A 22,171-nucleotide genomic window follows, 5' to 3' on the forward strand; every position below is an offset into this window, starting at 1 on the left:
AGCAGAACAGAAATAGAGGGTGGTTTAGGGTCAAATATAGATGAATATCCATTCTGTTCACTGTAGAGAAACTGGAAGCTCAGTCACAGATGGACTGTTAACTGTCAACAGCATTTTTAATACTGTGTCCAATAAGTCTTCTTAAAAAAGGTCCAGATGATGTTCCTAAAGAGGTAATTGGTGTTTATTTCTTTTTTTAGTTTTCTTGGGGTAGACAGATGCTAAAAAGCTGCTGCAAGCCTCTTGTTCCGTTCTGATGTTTAGCATTATGTGGGCTATTCTAACTAGTAACCCTCATGTTTGCATATGGGGGGTGGTTAGAGGTGCTCCTTAGCCTCCGTGCAGAAAGCCCAAATTTATTCAGCCTGAGCACACACTGCAAAATTTAAACATTAGTGCAAGCTTTTGCTGACAGAAGAGACAGATTTCCTTTGTGCAGGAAGAGTAGGAAACCATTTAATTGACTTTGCTCTGAGAGCATTAATTAATTTACTTTTTTTTTAAAATGTTTTGACATCAGAGAGTATAAGTATCTTATAAATCAAATATAACTTACTTTTTAGACATTCTTGCAAGACAGAACTTTTCCTAGAATGTTATGAAACATTTTGTTCCTGGGTATTAATATTAAACATGGCCACATGCTAATAAGGAGGAAAAGCTTTGGGAAACGTTCCCTGTTTTTTTTTTTCCTGAATGCATGGTACAGATAGAAACACTTACACCTCCTGAGCAATTTTTCACAAGGTCTAATGGAAAACAAGACCAGTAGTTATTTACAGGGAAGTATTACAGTCAAACTGCTACAGTTTGAGGAGCTTCCTGTAATGCTAAGGGATGCACTACACTTTCTACTACATTAACTAACTTTTAAAGAAAGGCTAGAAAGAGGCATATTAATTTTAAGAAAAGCAGGTATCCTCTAGCTAACAGTCTTTTTTCTCCTTTAGTGCTTGTGACGGAGGAACCTGCTGGAGCTTGACACTGCTACTTAGCCTTCTCGCTACTACCTAGCATCAGTGGGAGAAAGGCAAAGTCTGTGGGCAGGAAAACATCCTCCTGCACACTCTTCTCTAAGCACTTCTTCATCTTCCCGGCTGCCACAGCTTGCTGCTTAGCTGCTGCCCTCCAAACGTGATGTGTTCCCACTCAGTGTCAAGGACGTGCAAGGTATACCCAGCCATGCCAGGGAATGTATTTGCCACATATATCACACATCCTGCTCCACAGTGGCTCCATGAACCATGCTGGCACTCCTATTCATCTATGCAGTAGATTTTCTGATTAGCACTAAGACAGGGGAAGGTCACACACCCTGGTGCTGTCAGGTTAGTGGTTCTAAAGTGACAATGCTTTTTTAAAATATGTCAAACTATAGCCTTTTTTTCCAAATAGGGAAGGTGCTGAACTGATGTTTTTGACATAAATGCTTGGGATCCAAAGCCTGGAGCAAAACACACAGTTTCTACAGCTTTCTACTGTCCTACTTTGCTAAATGACCTACTGAACCGAAGGGAGCTTTTTCCTAATCCACCAATAGCAGCTGGCTTCCTTTCCCCACCTGCAAATGTTCAGTCATTTTACCAACTTGAAACATTATGGGAAGAAAATAAAATGTCAATAAATGAAGGTCTTGGTATTCATTCTGTGTGTTATTTGCTAGCAGCACTAAAAGGGGAAAAAAATAGAACTAGGCTAGGCAGTCTAGAGGGAAACTGTGGAAATGACTTGAAACTAAGAGGATGTGACCCTCTGCATAATTCATAATCATTAGTCTAAGTGACACTTCTGCAGTATGTGCAGTAGTGCTCTCCAATATGACAGGTCTGAGCCCAAATGGCCCACTCAGCAGCAGTCCATTTGTGATCAGATTTCCCTGAAAGACAACTCTCAAAGCTACATTTGCTCTGTGTACGTGTATATGCATGCTTTTTTTTTTAAAGTAAAGATGCTGGCTCAGCTTCATCATGTGTACAATTTAAGGGTTGCTCAAGTGATTCTTTAAAACTGCATAAAGGCAATTCTGCTGTGCCTTGGAGACACCATTGCTGTAATGTTCTGTGCATACATCTGCATGATTTCTCAAAGCTAATTCAAATTTAATGCATTGGTAATACCTTTTCTGCAGAAGTCACCCAGCAGTAATCTGAAGGTTACGGAATGATCTTCCAGATCAAATAACACTTCTAAAATATTATAAACCGTGAGGCAAGATTATAATGGGTAGAATTAGACTTTCAATGAGTCACTCCACCCTCTTTACAATCCTAAACATAGCAACCTGATGTCAACAGTATTTTTAGAAAGTGCAGCCAAAAGAAAGGTATTGTGTTTAAATCAGCTACAAGACAGTTTACAGCACTGTGTTGTCAGAGGGACATTATAACAGAGGTTTGAATCAGTGCGAACTTTAAGAAGCAGGGGCATTTATGTGTTTAGATGTGCACAGAATTAAGGCATTTGGTTATTTAAGTAATTTAAACAAAATATGAAGACTATCAAAATGGTTTATGGAAAATGTAAATTATTCACAGTTAAATTTTGATGTAAATTGAGCCTAACCAAATGAACAAAAAAAAATTACACTCCTCTTGGGGTTTAGACATCACAGTACTAATGGGCCATTAGTTCCTGTTTCATCCAGGCAGGCACTTACTGTAACATGTTACCATGTTGGACTACACTGAAGTAGCGAGTTAAATGGGTTTACTTGACAATGTCCGGTTCTAAAGAGAACAAATCTTGTTCGTTTTGGACAGCCACATTGCAATTTAGTCCTACTTAGCCTCATATTTGACCACCACAACAAGCAAAATATAAGGATATAATTAGATTCCTTGAAACCTGTGACTTTTTCCTGCAGTGTAGCTGGATCACTACAAACACGTTGCACCTAGCCCCTGTGACTTAGTTATGAGGCACAGATGGCAAGCTGGAAATAAAACCAAAAACCGAGTAGTTATGAGAAATACATACTTGAAGACACAAAACCTAGTTGGTTTTCATTTGGGCTGTGCTGCCCTCTCTGATTTATTTTAACTGCAATATTTATTTGCAGTTAAGTCCAGAAGATATTTGACAATGCCCTCCTCAACTCTTACTACATATCCTGAAGATCAGTGTAGCCCAGTTTCTTCACTGTCCCCCGTGTATTTCCACAAGAGACAGAAGTTGCATCTTTCCACTGCCTCTGCTGTTTGCTTATTGCTACTTACACAAACCAGTCTGTGGTGTATGTAGACAAGAGACTTTGGTTATCTTGGACTACTGTGAAGAATATTTAAGGGGTCAGTATCTCTCACTGAAAAAAATATTCTGCAGTCTATAACAAAGGGACGTGACTTTTCAAGGGAGACTAATTCTAGCTGGCTTCTTCCAGATTAATACTGTTTGTGGAAACAGAAAAGACTTTTTCAGTTGAAAGAATTAAAGAAAAGATGGCTCAAACCAAGATCCAACACTGTCATGGAGTGTCCTATAAGTTTCTGAAAAGCATATTTCACTGTAGGCTCTACCTCCACACCTCAGAATAAACACACCTACATATGTGTTAAAATGCATTCATACTAATTGAGAATAACGTGACTAAAAAATCCCTCTATTCAGTCACTGAAAGAACTAGTGTTTCCAGGAAGTGGCCTTTTTTTTGGCAGCATTGATAATAGCTGCCAGAAAAAATACCACATCTATTTCCACATTAAAATAATAATAATAGTTAAAAAAAAAAAAGGTTTCCAGTAACTTGTGGTTAATTCTGCTTAGAAAAGAAAAAACCTTCTACCTGACTTTTAGATAGCCTATAAAAAATAAAGAGGAATATAAAGGTAAGAAACTAACATTCCTTCCTCTCCTTTGTAAGTCACTTTTAAAAATTGACGTAATTTGCATGACAAATCTTTGATATTAATTATTTGCCAAGCTCCATATTGTGTGGGTTTTTTTTTAAAAAAAGATATTTTATTGTATCAATTGTGAGTGTCAACAATGACTTATTACCTTGAACAAGTTTAAAAGGAAGGCTAATATGATTTTTTTATAGCAAAATGCCTATGACAGCTGCTCCATAGAGTCAACTACACTGCTGTGTGTTCTCAAGCAGACTTCTTTTTCATAGTCAGAGTGAATGAGGAACAAGGTGAACAAACATCTCCGTAGTGACTGAGGACTGACTTTCTTTGGTTTGCAGCACTTAGCATAAAGGAATCTTGCCTAATGAACTGAAACCGTTTATCACTGAGCAATGCAGGGCAAACATTACTGCCCTGTCACCCCCAGAAGAGTTAACACAGAAAACATGACTTGCACTGTCCGCCAGGAGTTTTTGAACTCCACCAAAACAGCAAAACAATGACAAAAAAAGATTCTTTACAGAAAAAAAATCCACTTTAAAATACAAACAGTACCACTTTATGCTGGATCCTGATCTGTACCCTTTTGACACTCCCCTGTGAAAAAGGAAGGTTCAAAATTAAAAGCACTGCAATGTGCCTTCTAAGCAGAGCTCAGTAACATCTGGGCTCAGTAGATGCAAAACAAGAAGTGTGAGATCCTTCCATAAAGATAAAAAAAAAGCAACACCCCCCCCATCCCCTGCTGCCCCGAGATCTAAAAAAATAACTGGCTATCTCCAAAGGATAAGTAAGTGCTAGAGAACAGCAAGGTAAGTTTTAACACTGTGAACTACATTTTACATAATGGTGACTGTTTATCAAGTGGAACAATTGTGGTATTGTAGATCAGGTAAAATTCAATGTTCGCAAACATATTTTCAGATTGTCTGTGGAGGTAGCAAGGCTGTATACAAAAAGGGCCTATGGATATTAAAGAAGCGGTCCCTTCCCTGATGCTTGGTTTTGTTTTTTTGCAAATTTTTACATTAAAAGTTATGGCGTGCATTAGTAATACTAACTGCTTAGGTCTACAGGTTTTCCATTGCCAGGGTTTTCTAGTCTGATCCATGCTGCCTGGTCAGATATACTGTTATACAATTAGTGTCCTGGTGTTTCACTTAATTAATTAAAAATACTAATATTTTTAAGATCAAATCTGGGCTACTAAGAACTATCTGTGTTCTTAGAATACTAAAATCTGTTAATCAGACTATATTTTGACTCATCTGTTCTTTCGATGATCAATGTCTGTTCATTTCATCTAGGCAGAAACGGAAGGAAAGAAATGAAACAAGTTTTTCTTGATGCACATGGAAAATGATTCTAAAATAAGAAGTTAGGTGCATGCAAGTTTAAATACATACTTAGTTTACTCTGTTTAGAGAGCACAGAGATGATAGCATGGTGTAAGATTTTATAGACTTGGGAGAGTTACACTGTAAGACAAGCCAGGCATATCTCGTACAAATCATCACAAATAAAATATCTATTATATCTTCTATCACCCCATGCTATTGCATGCAGTCAATGCAATTACAGAAGCAGAGTTTGGGAAATATATCACGACATTAATAAAATTATCTCTGGTATCATTTTTCAGTTCTCAGCTTTAGAGCCAGATTCCTGTAGCATCAGGATGTCTCCTTGTGAAACAAATACAGCATGGAAGTAACTGTAAGCAATGCCTTTCCAAATTCACCAATATCAAGTTGAAAGCATTTTTAACATTTTTAAACACTATATTAAAAAATGGTCCCTAACTGTGCAATAACTAGATAGGTGGCAACCTGACTTGTTAATGGCAAGGAACACCTGCTTTTATCTTCGACTGATCATGTGATGTTAGACTAATTCTTCACTGGTCCTGGACTGAATCTTACACCATCTGTGTGTAGCAGATCTGAGTAGTTTCTTTGGGAAATTCTATATTTGCATTCAGCGAAGGAGAGATGTGCTTTTCTATGAAAGCTAATTAATTGTGTGTGTTAGATGGTGCAACCAGGGTTTCAGGTCTGAGCTGGTGCACATCTGTGAGGGAGCTCCTTCCCTGATGACACATGGAGAGTGCTGACGAATCCTCCACAACTGAGCAAAAGCAAGTCTTGCTTTCTTTCCCTGGGCTGACTTGTATCAGCATTTACTGCTGCTGCATAGTTACAGTGGCTTGCTGAAACGAGGCCTGTCTGGTGTACCTAACCTGCTTTTCCTGTATCTGGCACTGCATCCCCAATTTAAATCAGGTTGAAAATTGTTTTCTCTCAGGTGGGTACCCCATAAGTATTAGAAAGGAAGGAGTCTGGAATTGGTTTTAGGTACATTCCTCATTTTAATCACACTCTTGCTAATGGTTTTCATCTCAGAATGGATATGAAAAGAAACCCAGGCTGTAATCTCATCATGGACCCACTGCCTCTATTTCTGCATTACTTAGGCTGAGTTACTGCAAAAAAGACATCATTGCTCTGAAAATCCCCACTGTTCCCCAAATGTACAATATATTTGGAGTACATCAGCCTCATCTCACAAATCTGTAAAATTAATTTAGTAAGAATGACTTCTAATCCTAAATAATTGGGCACTGAAAGATTACTGAGCTCATCAGATGAAAAGAGATGAATAAATGCAAGTATTTACAAACACTTGTCTCACTGATAGAAAGAAAAATTGTCCACTGTAACTAAAAACACTTAAAATGTGGATTAGGTTAACATTCCAGTTTAAGATCCCGCAGAAAATACTTTCTTACATATCAAGAAAAACCTAATAAAAACCTTCGGTAATATCTTCCAATGCCTTTACACTTGGCTACAAACTGTGACATAGCAGAGATCATGCACAACACTGCAAATAAATAGATCCCTTTAAGTGTCTAATGATTAAGCACACTCTACAAAAATTTAAACTAAAACAAGATGAGAAATACAATAAAAGTTCCTCTCATTAAGCAGTGTAGCAATATTTATATCTTTGCTACCAAGACAGAAAAGATTAATTTCCCTTCACATGCCCTGGTTTACAAGCAGTTTAGTGGCCTCTGCTTGACGAAACAAATTAATGACTACTCTGGATTTTGTGAACATCTAAAAGTAACTAAGAAAATTAATACCAGCAGCAGTGTGTGCATGTGCATATGCACACACATGCAGCTTGATGGTCTTTGAACTAGCCAGCAAGGCTCAGGAATTCAGTGCACAAAATGGATAATATTACTGAAAGAGAGTAGCAAGAGCAGAGCTGAGGGAGAAGTAATCTGGCATACTGCATGATAAAATTACATTATTATCCAAAAGTAGATTGGTTTACTTGCCCAGTATTCACAAACCCTATCCCTTGATAATCATCTTCACACTCAGCTGCACTTCATAGCTTGTTTACCATGTTGCACTGATGTTTACTCCCTAAGTTTATTTGATGTTGGCCATTTGAAAACATTATCATTTAAATTAGTTCCTGTAACTAATGAGCATATGTTTCATGTGTCTTCCACAGGAACAAGGAAATAAAAATGTTTTGGGTTAACATCTTCTTTTTTGATCAAGCTTAAGCATCTTGGAAAATAGAGAACAGACTACAAAGATTTATCCTGACATAAGATAATATAGCAAGATTTCAAAGGAATGAACATATTACATTATAGCAATTTTAAAGTGTATTCAGATATCATAAGCTCATGATTTTTCCAGCAGAGCTAAACCTGATAGATATGAAAGCTCTAAGAAAAACTAATTGCTTAATAGGTAGCGAGGCAGAAGGAACTCTGAGTGGAAGCTTACTTACCAGCTCATAGTCCATGCTATCATGTCTGGACTATAAATGTTGAAGCACCGAAACACCAAAGAAAAAAAGCTGTGCAATAAACTAAGAAAAGGAATGACAAAAATACAGTAACACTACATTTGAGGGGCAGTTGGTAGTGGCTCTCCAAAACTTCACCTGTTCTACCTCTGAAGGTAAAGAGAAGAATTTTTAGTTTTTCAAAAGATATGCCAGTCCAGTTTGCATTTTTAGTTTTCCTGAGTAATTTGGATCTTAGTATAAGGGTAGAGAAGAATATTGGATGTGAAAAGTGCTGAAGCAGCAGAAAAGAATATTAAAACACTTCACCAAGTTGCAACAAGGGTGTCACATGGGGAACAAAAGAACTGCAAATAGGGAGAAAAAATGCCAGAGACTTAAACATGCTACTTGACTCTCTCTACCTCCCTAGCCAGTTCTGTATGTTTATAATATTGGAGTAATTTGGAAATACCTGCATTGTCTCCGAAGTTTTGTCTTTGATACTTGCTAATTGAAACAGTTGACATTTAAAAAACAATCAGCATTTTCCAATTTGTGATGCGCTGATATTTTAGGTACGATTTTAGAGTTTGTCTCAAGAAATATGTTTTTTAGGCAATGTGGGCATATCCATGGCAGGCTGGAGACTGCTCCATGCAGATCCTGTTTGGAACAGACTGGGAGGAAGCCCTCAGGCTCTGCAGCTGCCTTGTGCCTTTACATTGTCTAAAGATGAGGTGTAGACTACAGTTTGGTAGAATCATACTATTCGTACAGGTTTGAGAAACCTAACTAGAAATACTAGCATTTGCCAGCTTCCTAAATGTTATAAAAGTTAATGGACACTTTTTCTGGTTGGTGACTGCCATCAAAACTCTGGCATGAGACGTTTCCATGCACATCCTACTTGACTTATTGAGTTCTACATGCAGAGGACTTGAGAATGTACCATTAGGGTCTTCAAATCCACTCATCTTTTAAGAAGATTTTTTGTGATCTTGTTAGTCATCAGTCACTTAGTTTTCATTGTTTCTTAGTGGCAAAATCTGATGGCCTTTCTCCCTAGTTTTATATATAGACAATAAACTTGAAAACTCTCTCTTTAATCAAGCAAATATTCAAAATGTGGAAAGTAGAATTCTCCTAATTCTCTGCTTGACTGAGAAACTCACAATAGCTCTTAGTCACACAAAAGGCCCTGATTACCATTTCAGAGTCTGCTGTCTGCTTTTTTTCTCTAATTCTGGTTAGCTTTTCAATTTTTTTTTTTTATATCCTAGTGTTGTGGTTTAACACCAGCCGGCAAATAAGCACCACACAGCCACTTGCTCACTCCCTCTCCCCTGTGGGATGGGGGAGAGAATTGAAATAAAAGTAAAATTTGTGTGTTGAGATAAAGACAGTTTAATAGGACAGAAAGGAAGAAAACAATAGTAATAATAAAAGAATTAAAATATACAAAACAAGTAATTCACAATGCAATTGCTCACCACTTGCTGACTGATACCCAGTTAGTTCCCGAGCAGTGATCCCCCCAGGCCAACTGCCCCCAGTTTATATACTAGACATGACGTCACATGGTATGGAACACCCCATTGGCCAGTTTGGGTCAGCTGCCCTGGCTGTGTCCCCTCCCAACTTCTCGTGCTCCTCCAGCCTTCTTCTGGCTGGGCACGAGAAGCTGAAAAATCCTTGACTTACTATAAACATTACTTAGCAACAACTGAAAACATCAGTGTGTTATCAACATTCTTCTGATACTGAACCCAAAACATAACACTATACCAGTTACTGGAAAGAAAATTAACTCTATCCCAGCCAAAACCAGGACACCAAGTTAGAGATCTTTTAATCTTGGCCACTTGTATTTCTTCATACTTTTGAAGTACATTTTGACGTACTGTTTTGGGTTTGTGTGGTGGGGTTTTGGTATTGGGGGAAGGGCCGCAGGGGTAGTTCCTGTGAGAAGCTGCTAGAAGCTACCCTGGCTCCAAGTTGGACCTGCTTCTGGCCAAGGCCGAGCCCATCAGCGATGGTGGCAGTGCCCCTGGGAGAACAGATTTAAGAGGGGGAAAAAACCTGCAGCGGGGGGAGGAGACTGGCATGTGAGAGGAACCCCTTTGCAGACACTCAGGTCAGTGAAGAAGGAGGGGGAGGAGGTGTGCTGGAGGAGGGGATGCCCCTGCAGCCTGTGGTGAGACGGCAGGCTGTTGCCCCCCAGCCCATGGAGGGGAGTGGCAGAGCAGATGCCCACCTGGAGCCTGGGGAGGACCCCATGCCGGAGCGAGGGTATGCCCCCTGAAGATGGCCGGGACTCCATGGGAAAGCCTGCGCTGGAGCAGTCTGTGCCTGAAGGACTGCAGCCCGCGGAAAGGACTCAAGTTGAAGAAGTTCGTGGAGAATTGTCTCCTGTGGGAGGGACCCCACAGTGAAGCAGGGGATGAGTGAGGAGTCCTCCCCTTGAGGAGGAAGGAACGGCAGAGACAACGTGTGGTGAGCTGACCCCAACCCCCATTCCCCATCCCCCTGCACTGCTGGATGGGGAGGTGGAGAAAATTGGGAGTGGAGCTGAGCCGGGAAGGAGGGAGGGGTGGGGGGAAGGTGTTCCAAGGTTTGGTTTTACTTCTTGGTATTCTTGTTTTGATTTGATTGGTAATAGATTAAATTGCTTTTGTTTCTTCCCCAAGTTGAGCCTGTCTTTTGCCCATGACCATAAGTGGTGACTGATCCCTCCTTGTCCTTGTCTCGACCCATGAGCTTTTCTTTATATTTTTTCCCCCTCATCCCATCAGGGTTGGGGGAGGGTGGGAGGAGTGAGCGAGAAGCTTCATGGTGCTTTGTTGCCAGCTGGGCTTAAACCATGACAAGTACATTTATGATACATGATCATTCTATGGTGTTTCACGAAACTGTTTCTATCTTACTGAATAAAACCTTCAAGTGGTTCTTAATACACAGTTCCTGGTGTCAAAAGTGAAACCTTGGCCATGATAAGTCAAGTGGGGAGCTGTAAACAAAATGGTAAACTTTATTTTTAATAATTAAGCCTAATAATTTTGCTCCCATAATTGGTCCCATAATTTCGGACTAGTACCAAACTAACAGCCAGCATGGAACAATTTTATTCTCTGATCTGAAGTTTGTCTGCAGCTAACTAACATAGGCAAGTCCCCATCATGTGGGTGCTTGGAAAATCATTTTGGTATAGGACAGAGAAACTTAGGGAGAAGAAACAGAGGTAATTTTTCCTGTGAGAGGAAGCATTAACCTCATTGTGAGTTATTGGAGAAAAAAGCAACATAGCACTTCATAGTTATGATGGGACAGTTATCTTTTTATTTTGAGTTTTTCTCCACTGTGGCAGAGATATGTTTCTAAATGAAATTTCACCTTCAATACTTCTTCAAGTTTCCAAAAATATTCTGCCTTTCTCCTTCAGTGGTGTAATTTTTGTTAATGCCAATAATAAATATAGAGCTAAAAAAAAAAATCCATCAAATAACTTCTTTTGTGGGTTGCCTTTGATTTCATGGGTATTACTGTGTTTTCATGAGAGGGAAAGTTATGGCTGTTTCAGTGTGAAATAATTCTTTGCGTCTTTGCTGGGATGGAACCAGTGGCTTCCTATAAAACTGTGAAATCATAAAACTAGGGAAAGACCCTGAAAAAGGACAACTTTGCACAAGAAGAACCAGAAATTCTGTAGGAGATGAAGTGAGCAGAACTGTCTCAAATGGTCCCAAGGAAGATGTATTCCTCACATCTGATCATTATTTTCCATTTTTATGAATCATCTCAGCTCCTCTTCATATCAACTCCGCACAGGGATTTAGCAGTATCGAAAAATTCCCCTGCCCACAGTGAAATTCAGGCTCCACACAGTGTTAGACAAGCAAAACAGGGCAGAGCATACTCACATAGGTCCTGCTGACAGCTCCCTATGGGCATGATGACAGTCTGTGGCGTGCTAGCCAACCCTGCGCTGTGGACAGCTGGGAATCCCTGCCCAATTTCCACCACTGATGCACTGCCATGCTGCTACATACCAAGTGGTTGCCAGGTGGAAAGATTAGCACAGGACAATGAATCCCTGTGAGCAAAGGAGATCCAGAAACTACTGCCCTCTGACATGGACTGGTGCAAGCGAAAAAAGGCACATGCAAAAACCAGCAATACTACCCTCCACAAATAAAACTTGTTATACAAAACATTTAATTTGTCTGAGTGTATCTTAATCCATTTCTAATACCACAAACAACATTCTCATAGTCGATTATGGGGACAACAGTTCTTTAATCAATTTAATAAACATAATCTTATTAAAGCAACTCTTGAATCAACCATAGACCGTGTCCTCAATTAACCTGAGTTATAAAATACTCGGCTAAATGAACAGACATCAAAGAGGCTGCTGAATTCAGAGATAAGCTCCACTGTTTGGATGGTGAGAGAAAGGAGAGAAAACGCATTTTCTAGCAGATGCAGTTTAGCTGGTTTATGTTTGCTTTGAATACAAATAAGCAACAATATTAGCCACAGCTACCTGCAGGAATAAAAGGCATCCTGGAAAAAAACCTACCAGAACACGTGAATTTGAATTATTGCAGAGCTACCCAAGCCTTTATATTCTCTTCCCCCCCCACACACTGCAGCAAGCAGATCAGTTTATTTTACCCACAGATGTCTCATGACACAGATGTTGTCCAAGACTCTCACTGATATTTTTGCAGGGAACTTCAGGTGTTTGAACCACAAACCTACTGGTCCTGTTTATTCTCCATTAAAGCCCTGCCCCACAGGAAAGATTTACAGACAGGACAGAGGGTAGGAAAGCATGTCTTACTATGTTAAATAATTACTCAATCCACAGTGACTTTGTTTGAAGCCTCCCCAAAAAATTAAATGTTAATTTCGTTGCTTTGCAACATCAGAGGTTTCTGCTGTGCTGTAGACAGGAAACAATGCAAAACTTGTGAATGTCTGCACATCTTCGCCTTGCTCTCCACCTGGCTGATAGCAGAGGAATCCACTAGGATTCATATGGAGTCTCCCACAGCATTGCAATTCCTTCTTTTCCTCCTGAAATGGCTTAAAATTAAAGGAGATAAGAACTGCACTCTAGAAAAAGAATGCAGATTACCATACCAGTCTAGCTGTGCCACAGTATCTGAGCTGAGAACAACTCCAATAACAGATTACAGATCTGAGAAAGCACAAATACCCAGAGACATGAGTTATCTATGTTCCCGAACTGCTAAGCATTCTGTCAACAAAAGCAATTAAAATTTCTTAACAAGCTATTTCCGACCCCCTTCTTCCAAGCCCTAATCTGAACCTTAAATGTGTGTATTTTTACAATAGTTGTTAATAGTATTTATCAACCCCTTGTGTATTATAAATGCATTTATTTGTAAACAAACAAATGCTCAGAGTATAGTCACAAAACCAGCTTAAAGATCTGTTCAAATCCATATTAGTTTGCAGTTGTTTGCAAAACAAGTCCGGGGCTGGAATGGTAAGGGGAAACACGTGTAGGCAGTTGCAGCTTCCTGGTCAACCCGTGCCTTATTAGACTGTTATAAAAGTGTAAACATTTAATGCAGCTTCTATATAGTGCTGCTTATTTATACATCTCAAAAAAGCACAATAAAAGAGACCTTTAGCTTTATATACATTTTTGTATGGAGAAACAGAGCTGAAAAATTATTTCCCTATGTTTTTTCTTCAGGCCAGTGGTAAAACTTAGAAGATAAAACAGGTCCTCACAACACGAGGCCATCATCTACTTATGAGGAAAGCATTGACTTAGGAATTGAGAGGTAAGTGAGTTCACAACTAGGACATGAGCATAATTAATATATCTTATTACTTTCACATGATTTCTATGTAATCAATTTGTGCTATTCCTCATTAATTTTTTAATTGTTTAACACAACAATTAATTTCCAATTTTATTTAAGGTTGTTTTGAAAGAAAAAGGACTAGAAAGTTTCTTTTTAAGGTGAGCAATAGATTTTTTTGTTTTAAAATTAATCATGGAGAAACTGTTAGAATTTTCTCCATTATAGGAGAAGACCATCATTTTGCTCTTATTAGATCCACAAAAGGAGTTACATCTGGAGACAGGAAATCAAACATAAACCTAAGATTTCTTTATTTCTTCAAGCCAGTTTTACTAAACATTAAAAAAAAAAGGGGGGGGGTGTGAAAAGAAAATATTATAATTACAGTATCATGGAGGGAAACAATAAACACATTAAACTATGAAGGCATGATCATTACCAAGGCTTAAAGAGGACGTCAGGGTCTAAGTCAGGCATTTCTAACAAGAACATCACCAAGGTTCATTAACTACCCTTACAGCTTTCTGAATATGGTAATTTACATAAAAACGGATTTAGTGACACCAGTTGCTTATTACTGTTGGTTTGCTTTTAGCTTCATAAAGTATCATTGTAAATAAATACACTATCAATATATTTTGAAAGGAATATTCCAAGGGTTGAGAAGGTTGAAGATTCACACTGTTCTTAAGTATTATGCAGTTACATCTATGCACAGACACTGCTAAAACAGTGTCCCAAGACAGGTACTCCACATTCATTTATCTTCACATGGGTTGTGCTCTCTCTTAGACCCCCTCATCTTATTTTGTGCCAGAATTTTAGCCTCTGTTATTCTTTCCTGCACACTTATCAAACTTCATGATTTACCTTCTGCTTATTACTTCTTTCTAGGAGTTGCTGTCTACAGACTGTGTACTGGTTTAACTTAATAATATTTTAACTCAATTTAACTTTTTAACTTAATAACATTTTAACCTAATAACATTAATAACATTTTAGACCAATGTCAAGTAAATCATGAAAGCTATGTAGGGATTCTAATTCAACTTCTGAAGTAGGCATAGGCCACTTGAATTTAAGCACATTCCAACTGTTTAAACAAGTCACTGACAGAAAGGTAGAAGTATTCCCAAAGAATACACAAAGTAGCTTAAATTGGAAAAGCAAGTCTCTTGGCCTACTCTGCTTCTTCAGAAGATGCGATTAGCCCAAAGGAACCATTGCACTAACAGATTTCTTAGGCTTCTGATCCCAAGCTGGATCAAATAAATGCATGCCAGCTAAACATTTAGCAGGCAAAATAATATTTTAATAAATTAAGTGATGGGAGGGGGAAAGGTTTATGGACAAGCACAGTCTTTGGACCTGAAATGGAAGCAATCTATACATCAGTGCAAGAAGGGACTGGAAACAGTGATTAACATTATTAACTTAAATGCAGAACAATTAGTATGATTGAAAGAGTACCTGTGCTGCTGAGGGTGATTTTAACAATGGGAAGGTTATTAGTGCCTTTGGGACTAAGAGTGACACATTTTGTCATTGCCTCTAGAAAGGTGAAAAGTTAAACTCAGGTTGCCATATGGCAAACAAATGTGCAATTAAACAAATATTTCAATTGATACCATGATTAATACCTTTAAAATAGACCTTAGAGGTAAAATTAACAATTTTATTAGTTATTTCCAAAGTCTTCTTTGCAGGGCTGGTCTAAAGAAAGCCAAAGATAAGAGTATTTTTCTATGGAAAATATGCTCCCTTTTCCAGGAGAAAATGGAACCTCTTTTAGTTTTCTCCTGTGCATAATAGTTAGCTGGTTTCACACATACAGTTTCTAAAAGGGTATTTTGTTTTGCTGAATAAAAAACCAGTACAGTCTAGACATACACATAGGAACTGTGATTTTTTTTCTTCCATAGGTGTTATATAAATTTGTTGTTTGATTCTCTATTTTTTGTTTTGGCATTGTTCTATTGGCATACCCACAACGAACAACACATTAACACAAAATACGTTTCTACATAAGGTAACTTCTCTTGATCTTTTCTCCCTCTGAAGAGAAAATATTTAAGCATTACACTTCATCTTCTCATCCCCTCTGCTGCCCTCTCTATGCTTTTTCTCTTTGAAAATAACTTCTCTTCCTCAAATTGTCTATTTTTTCTACATTTCTTCCTGCAGGCTCTACCATTTTAAATTCAAATATTCATTTATATTTCTTTTCACCTCTCAGTTCTGTTCTGTTTAGTCCTTTAACTCTGCTGCTAATTTAGTTCTGTAAGTAATAATGCCAACACATGTTTTGCTAAGAATAATTGTAACACTCCAGACAAGTTAAGCAGTGCCGTATGTCCTGAGCATAAGACAAAGTTTGGATCCCCAGAACCATAAGGCTGAAGATGAAACCTAGTTAGGTAGAAATAATTTTTGAAACAGCAGTATCCTACTCCCACAGATCTGTGTGGCTCTGGGGTGATATGGGTTATCCCAGACATATGTTGCTACAGGGGATGAAGTTGAACACCTCCCAGAAATAGTTCAGAACAAAATAATTCCAGAGGCAGACAACTCTCTTCGTCCTATGTTTGAAATATTTTAATCAGAAGCTACCACTGCTATTTCTTCCATAGCCTCTACATGAAGTCACGATCTACAAGTGCTTACTGAAAGAAAAAGCTGTAAAGAAGGCAAATCCAGGCACTAATTTTCCCATATATACAAAAGCTACTTAGTTTTAACTATAGATAGAGTTGCCACAGGGCTGATATACTGCCTTTTTTGAAAAACATACTCACTCTATTAGCAATATAATACAATTTAGTACTTGGGAAGTGTCCAAACTCAGCACATTACAGAAAACAGAAAATTTTCTCACTGCCTGAAAAATCTTAGAAAAAGCAGAAGTTGAATTTTAAAAGTTATGTATACTACATTATGAATTCCCTGTTTGCACAATCTGTTTTAACTATACAAGGTTGAAAGTGACATTTATTACAATAGGGTTGCATGTAGGCATTTCCAGTGACACCCAAATGGGCTAGTGATATGCAAACAGACAAAAAGACTATTCTAGCTTCAAAGAGTTGACGTTTAACCTTGTTTAAACAGAGGTATGCTGCTGTAAAAATCGAGATACTGCACCATTTGATCTTGGAAACATAAAGCAAGAAGCCAAACCAAGTAACAATCAGTAGACACAGATGTCATTGTACTAGAAGAAACTTCTCTCTGCTATGGAGTTCCAGCAATTCAAGTGTTATGGTTAAATAGCAAAAAACCCACCAAAACCCCAAACAATCACCATCCTCAAAGCCTGAAAAAAACCCCAAAGACCCTACTCCAAATGAGTTACTTAACACACAGTTTTGTGCTAATGATTCCAATAAACACACTTAGAGTGGAAGATGGGGAAGACTTTCCAAACATAAGCATGTATTATGTGAAAAGCTGAGTATTGTATGAATTAAAGAGGGTTGGGAAGTTAAAGATGGGACTTTATGGCATCTTCAACCATTTGGCATTTCAAAAAATACACCACAGATATAGTTTGATGCAAAAAGCCTTACCTGGCTGTTTGTTCATTTTCTTTTTTCACTTATATTTTTAAAATAATTTCTGTCAAAATCTAGCAGAATACAATAATAGGCTTGCCATCTTCAAACCGAACTTTCTTCCTATTCCCTTGCAAAATTTTGAGACATGGTGCATGACAGCATGTACTCTATTTTACTTTAGACTGAGGTCAATTGTGATAGCAGAGTCAGAAGGTGAGGCTAAACAATATTTTTTAGGTCTTGAGTATTCCTAATAAAGTTGGAACTCCCACAATCCTATATTACAAAGCTATTCTTGCTAACTGCAATGGGGTAAGCATTTGACCAGTAATCCTGGGAAATCCCACTCTTTTGGGATATTTCCTATATAGCTTTTTAAAAATTTATTAAAGAATTAATATGATTAATATTAATTAAATATATTTAATATATTAATATGTTTATTTATGCAAGCATAATATACCCATAATTTGACATACAATGAAATCTACCAACCGACAGATAATGGGGAAAAAAATTGCAGAAAGACAAAGTACTTCTTTCTACTGGGCCATGCAAGTCCTATCGGAATCCATTTTTAGAAGATGTAGCTGTCAATACATTCTCCACCACCAAGCAGAAAACTTCCGATGAGCCAGAATGGAAATGTGCATCTCATATTGCAGGCAAGCACCATCTTCAGCAACCTGTGCCTAAATCTAGCTACTCAAAACCTGGGATATGAAACCACACATTAGTTTAGTCATTTGTAACCAACAGGAAAATTGCACTAAGATACTATGATTCTAAATACACAGTATTGTTAAAAAAAAAAAAAAAAAAAATAAATTACACATGCCATTTAGCAGCCAGAACACAAATAGCTGCAACAATTTTTTCCCCATTCCACATGGTTAAGCAGTACTAGTAAAAAAGTATTTCATTTGCAAATATTACTGTAAACACACATGGTCAATTTCATATTCCTTCTAAACTGTTTACTTAAAATATGTTAATGGCAGTGCAACACAAATCCTTTAGTAGATGCTTTATGGTTAAATAATGAGGCAGTATTTATTATATTGTTTGCTTATGAAAGCATTGCCTGCTTTCATGCCAAAGCTTTCCCAATCAGTTGGGACCTGCTAAATATTCCCTATTTCTGAAAAGCAGTTCACCAACCTAGATTCCAACAGAAGGTATTCTAAAATGACACTTAAATCCAGAATAAAATCTCACTAAACCCAGCATGCCAATGCCTAATACTTTTTGCTGTATTTTTCAAAAAGCTGCTGGTCTATTTTGAGCCAAATGTGTTGAGAAAGGAGCATTTATGAAAGTTTTCAGTTCTCTGTTTGGATTTAGGCTACTGCTCTCAGTTTACATCATCCAATGAACTCTTTGTACATCAGAAACCCTTTGTAGATCAGAACCTAAATTTACCATAAAGACTCTCTTAACAAGAAATCTTTTGCTATATGCCCACAATAGCATGCCAAAAATGGAGTACAAATCTACATATTCTTTTTTCCTCTCAAGACAACTGGAATTTAGTCATTGACTTCACCAGTTCAAACACAAGCTCCCAGACATAAACGTCACTCAGTCATGAGATGCTCTGCCTTTTAAACAAGACATAAATGGAAGTACAAGTTAAACAACTCAGGTCATGCATGAATTAAGTGGGAAAATTCACTGTGAAAAATGGGTCCCCAGATTAGGGCTTTTTAATGTCTAATCTCTTAAAGATGAATTCTGAAGAAGAATAAGAATTTAGCCGCTTAGATGAGAATTGTCATGTCATGTCTGAGAAGCTATCGGTAGATAGTTATGACATGCTGGTTGTTATTTAGTACTTATTAGTGGTGCATCTGAAGTTTTGTTAGAAAAAAGATTTAGATATATTAGATTTTCTCTCTACCTACACATGAAAGGGATCTTTTTGACAATTTTTAGCACTATAAAGTTTCAAAATCTGTCCCAAGATGCTTTTTTCCAGTCTTGTATTTTGTACAAAGGCTGAACACGGTCATTTTTGATAAGCACAGGTATTAGACTACTACTGTTCCCCGATAATAATTACCTTAAGAAAACAGTTGAGGGAAGGGACATGTCTCCACCCACTGCTCTGAGCAACTCAGGAAGAAAGGTGAAACAGTCATCACCTGCATCAATTCTGCACATGGTCCCTTTTAATTCAATGGCACTGGGTATAAGCACTTTCATTGCAGATATCAGGCTGTGCTATCCTTCAAACACTTTCAGGGTAAGGCTAGTTTTGAGAGCTAGATGCTCAGCTATTTTAAGGGCAGAAAATTTTTTCTTTGCTTGAAAGTACACCAAGAAATGGTCTTGTTCAAGTGATTGAAAGTAACTAAACTTAAGAGCAAACCCTGTATCTCACAGCTCTGTCCAACTTCTACTTATCAGCTTAATCATATTTACTTTGTGCAAGCTCACTGGCATGGAAATAAAAGCATACCTGTGCTGTAGGTTAATAACATAAGGATCACCTTCAATGCTGGCTGCAGCTAAAGAGTTAATTGTGTGTGGATGTCAATCATCATCAGTCAGTCAATCATGCAACTAATTCCTTCAGGGGTCACAGTTGCAACAAGGACAGCAGTTGACAGGAGAGCTGACAGACTGAGAATCCTACCACCTAGGTAACAGCTTATGCATACCAAGTCACTCTTCACACAAACAGATGGCATAGTCCATTCAGCAAAGGGTAAGCCCTTGGGTATTTTTGACATTTTAACCAAAACAATCCTTTGAAGAACAGGAAGGAAAAAAAGTTTCCATCTTTGTACTGCCATTGCATAAAATTTACCACAGCAAACTGATTTTGTCTTCCTTCTTCTCATCCCTCCCTCCACCACAAGTGTCTTTTGCCAACAATAAAATGGGAACAAAATGAATGCAACTGATTTTTTAAAATATTATTCTTTTAATTGACATACCAATTTATGCAAGCATACATGCAAGTGGCCTGCATCCTGTCACTTCTTTAGAAGAGATAATTATCTTTGCCTGGCTATAATGTATTTGTTATTGCTTTGAAGACAATTTTTATGTAGACAGACTCCCATCTACTTCTATAAGAATGAAAATTTCTACTTAAGAGTCTGTCTTATCATAAAATGAGCCTAAAAGATGCTAACAACTTTTCTTAGTAGAACCAGATAGCTCCAAAATATTTTCCTTCACTTTCGAAGCAAAAAACCCCCAGTGGTCTGCTGCTAAGTCAGTAAGATTTGGAAAGGGGTACTAATGACAGAAACTTTGAAAAATAAATAGCAAAAAACCCTTTGAAGACCCAGCACAAAAGCAAGAAGTGCATATAACAGAGGGAAATAAATGCTCTCGTATATACTTAGAAACTCATCAACAGAAGACTGATAGCCATTACCTGCATCACTGAGTTAAATTCTTTCCTTCCCTGCTAACTCTAAGGTGCCCGTATGAAAGCGAGGTGGAATAAGCGTTTAGTGTACACATACCACAAAACACCTTCCAGCAGTCCAGTAACCCCCTTCAACAACTGCTGTAATGCCCAAACCCACAAACTAAAGCAGTACAGGACAGGAGAAAGAGAACTTAAAGGGTATCACCACTGTCCTAATCCCTGTAGTAGTCAGGCTGCTCTCCTAGGAAAGGGAGCACATGCCTCACAAACCAGCCAGAGGTAGTTCACAGATTCCCAGTACTCCCTAGAAATTTCATGCATGGGAAAATCCTTTCCAGATTTTAATCTATCCATTTTTCCAATTCTGAGTATAGAAGGAAGGTAGTTGGTTTTGGGGGGTTTTTGTTTGTTTGTTTGTTTGTTTGTTTTGTTTTGTTTTGTTTTGTTTTCCCGAATGGAAGCTGCTGCCCAACACTAACAGTAGCCTACCTCAGATACTTCAGAGAAAAGTCTAAAAATCTGCAGAAGCCAATATATGTCTTTAGGGAAGGAGACGTCCTACTCTGCTTCTGCAGTTGACTATTAGAAGCTCCAAAACAAGTGTCTAACATAAAGATGGTGCCAAAAATGCAATCAACAAGCAAAGGTTAAGTCCTTTTTCTGTTTTTTATACCATTAGCTTCACTTCAAGACTATTTCAAACTGCTTTTGTTGGCTGCAGAGACAGTGATTTCAGAAATAGCTCAAATCATTCATTAGCTTCATATTGTGCCACTATTGAAGAAAAATGCTTTAAATTGACTTGGATTGCTCCTCGCATTTTCAGCACAGCCATCAGATTAATTATAGCTGTATTATGTTTTTTTCCTATTCTTTTTTTCTGCTAGTTACCAGCTAGAGATAAAAGCTCATATTACATTCGTGGACTTGCTGCCTTCAGAGAGCTATAGACAAATTTTACACCAGTTGCAGCCAACAGGACTGCAATGTAATGTGAACTGAAGGCAACTGTATGATCCAGTTATTGGCTTAGTTCTCTGATATTGTAATCCTGTCACCTTAAAATGAGGTTTTTATAGTGGTCTGCAAATCAAGCTGTGACCTTCAAGTTGTTACACTTTCTATTAAGGTTATGCACATGAGGCAGACAAAGAGTTAACAAATGCTGAATGACATGTATAAGCAGGTAGTAGATGTAAACATGAAACAAGTATAAGGTGCAGTTAAAAGTGATCTGTTGCATAAGTGGGCTACTAGTCTCCATGAGATGAGCAATGATTCATATATGGATTGGTAATATCAAAAGTTAATGTTCAGAAAGATTTAAAGGTTTTACTTCTAATCATTTGAACTTAAAGGAGCCAAACAGTGAAAACAAACTCTAGAGAAAACAGAAGAAAACCACTAAAGTTCCAAAGTGAAATAACACATCACAAATTAAGTGCAAATTATGAGCCATAGTTGCTAACAAAAATGAAAAAGTCAACACTTTGAACTATAGTATCAGTTTTCATCAGACAGCTTGGGAATTTTCTCCTGGAAATTCAGCAAAGAGGATCCCACACAAAAAGAAGATTTTTGATTGATGGAATTATTTTTTCCTATTGTATAATTTTGGTCTGATTTGGATCCAGACCAGACATTTTTTTAAATTTCCCATGAACCGGAAACTCTCTGAACTCTGCAGCTGTTAAGTGAAATTGATGATCTCATCAG

This window comes from Aquila chrysaetos, chromosome Z, assembly GCF_900496995.4.
Source record: "Aquila chrysaetos chrysaetos chromosome Z, bAquChr1.4, whole genome shotgun sequence".
Lineage (NCBI taxonomy): Eukaryota > Metazoa > Chordata > Aves > Accipitriformes > Accipitridae > Aquila > Aquila chrysaetos.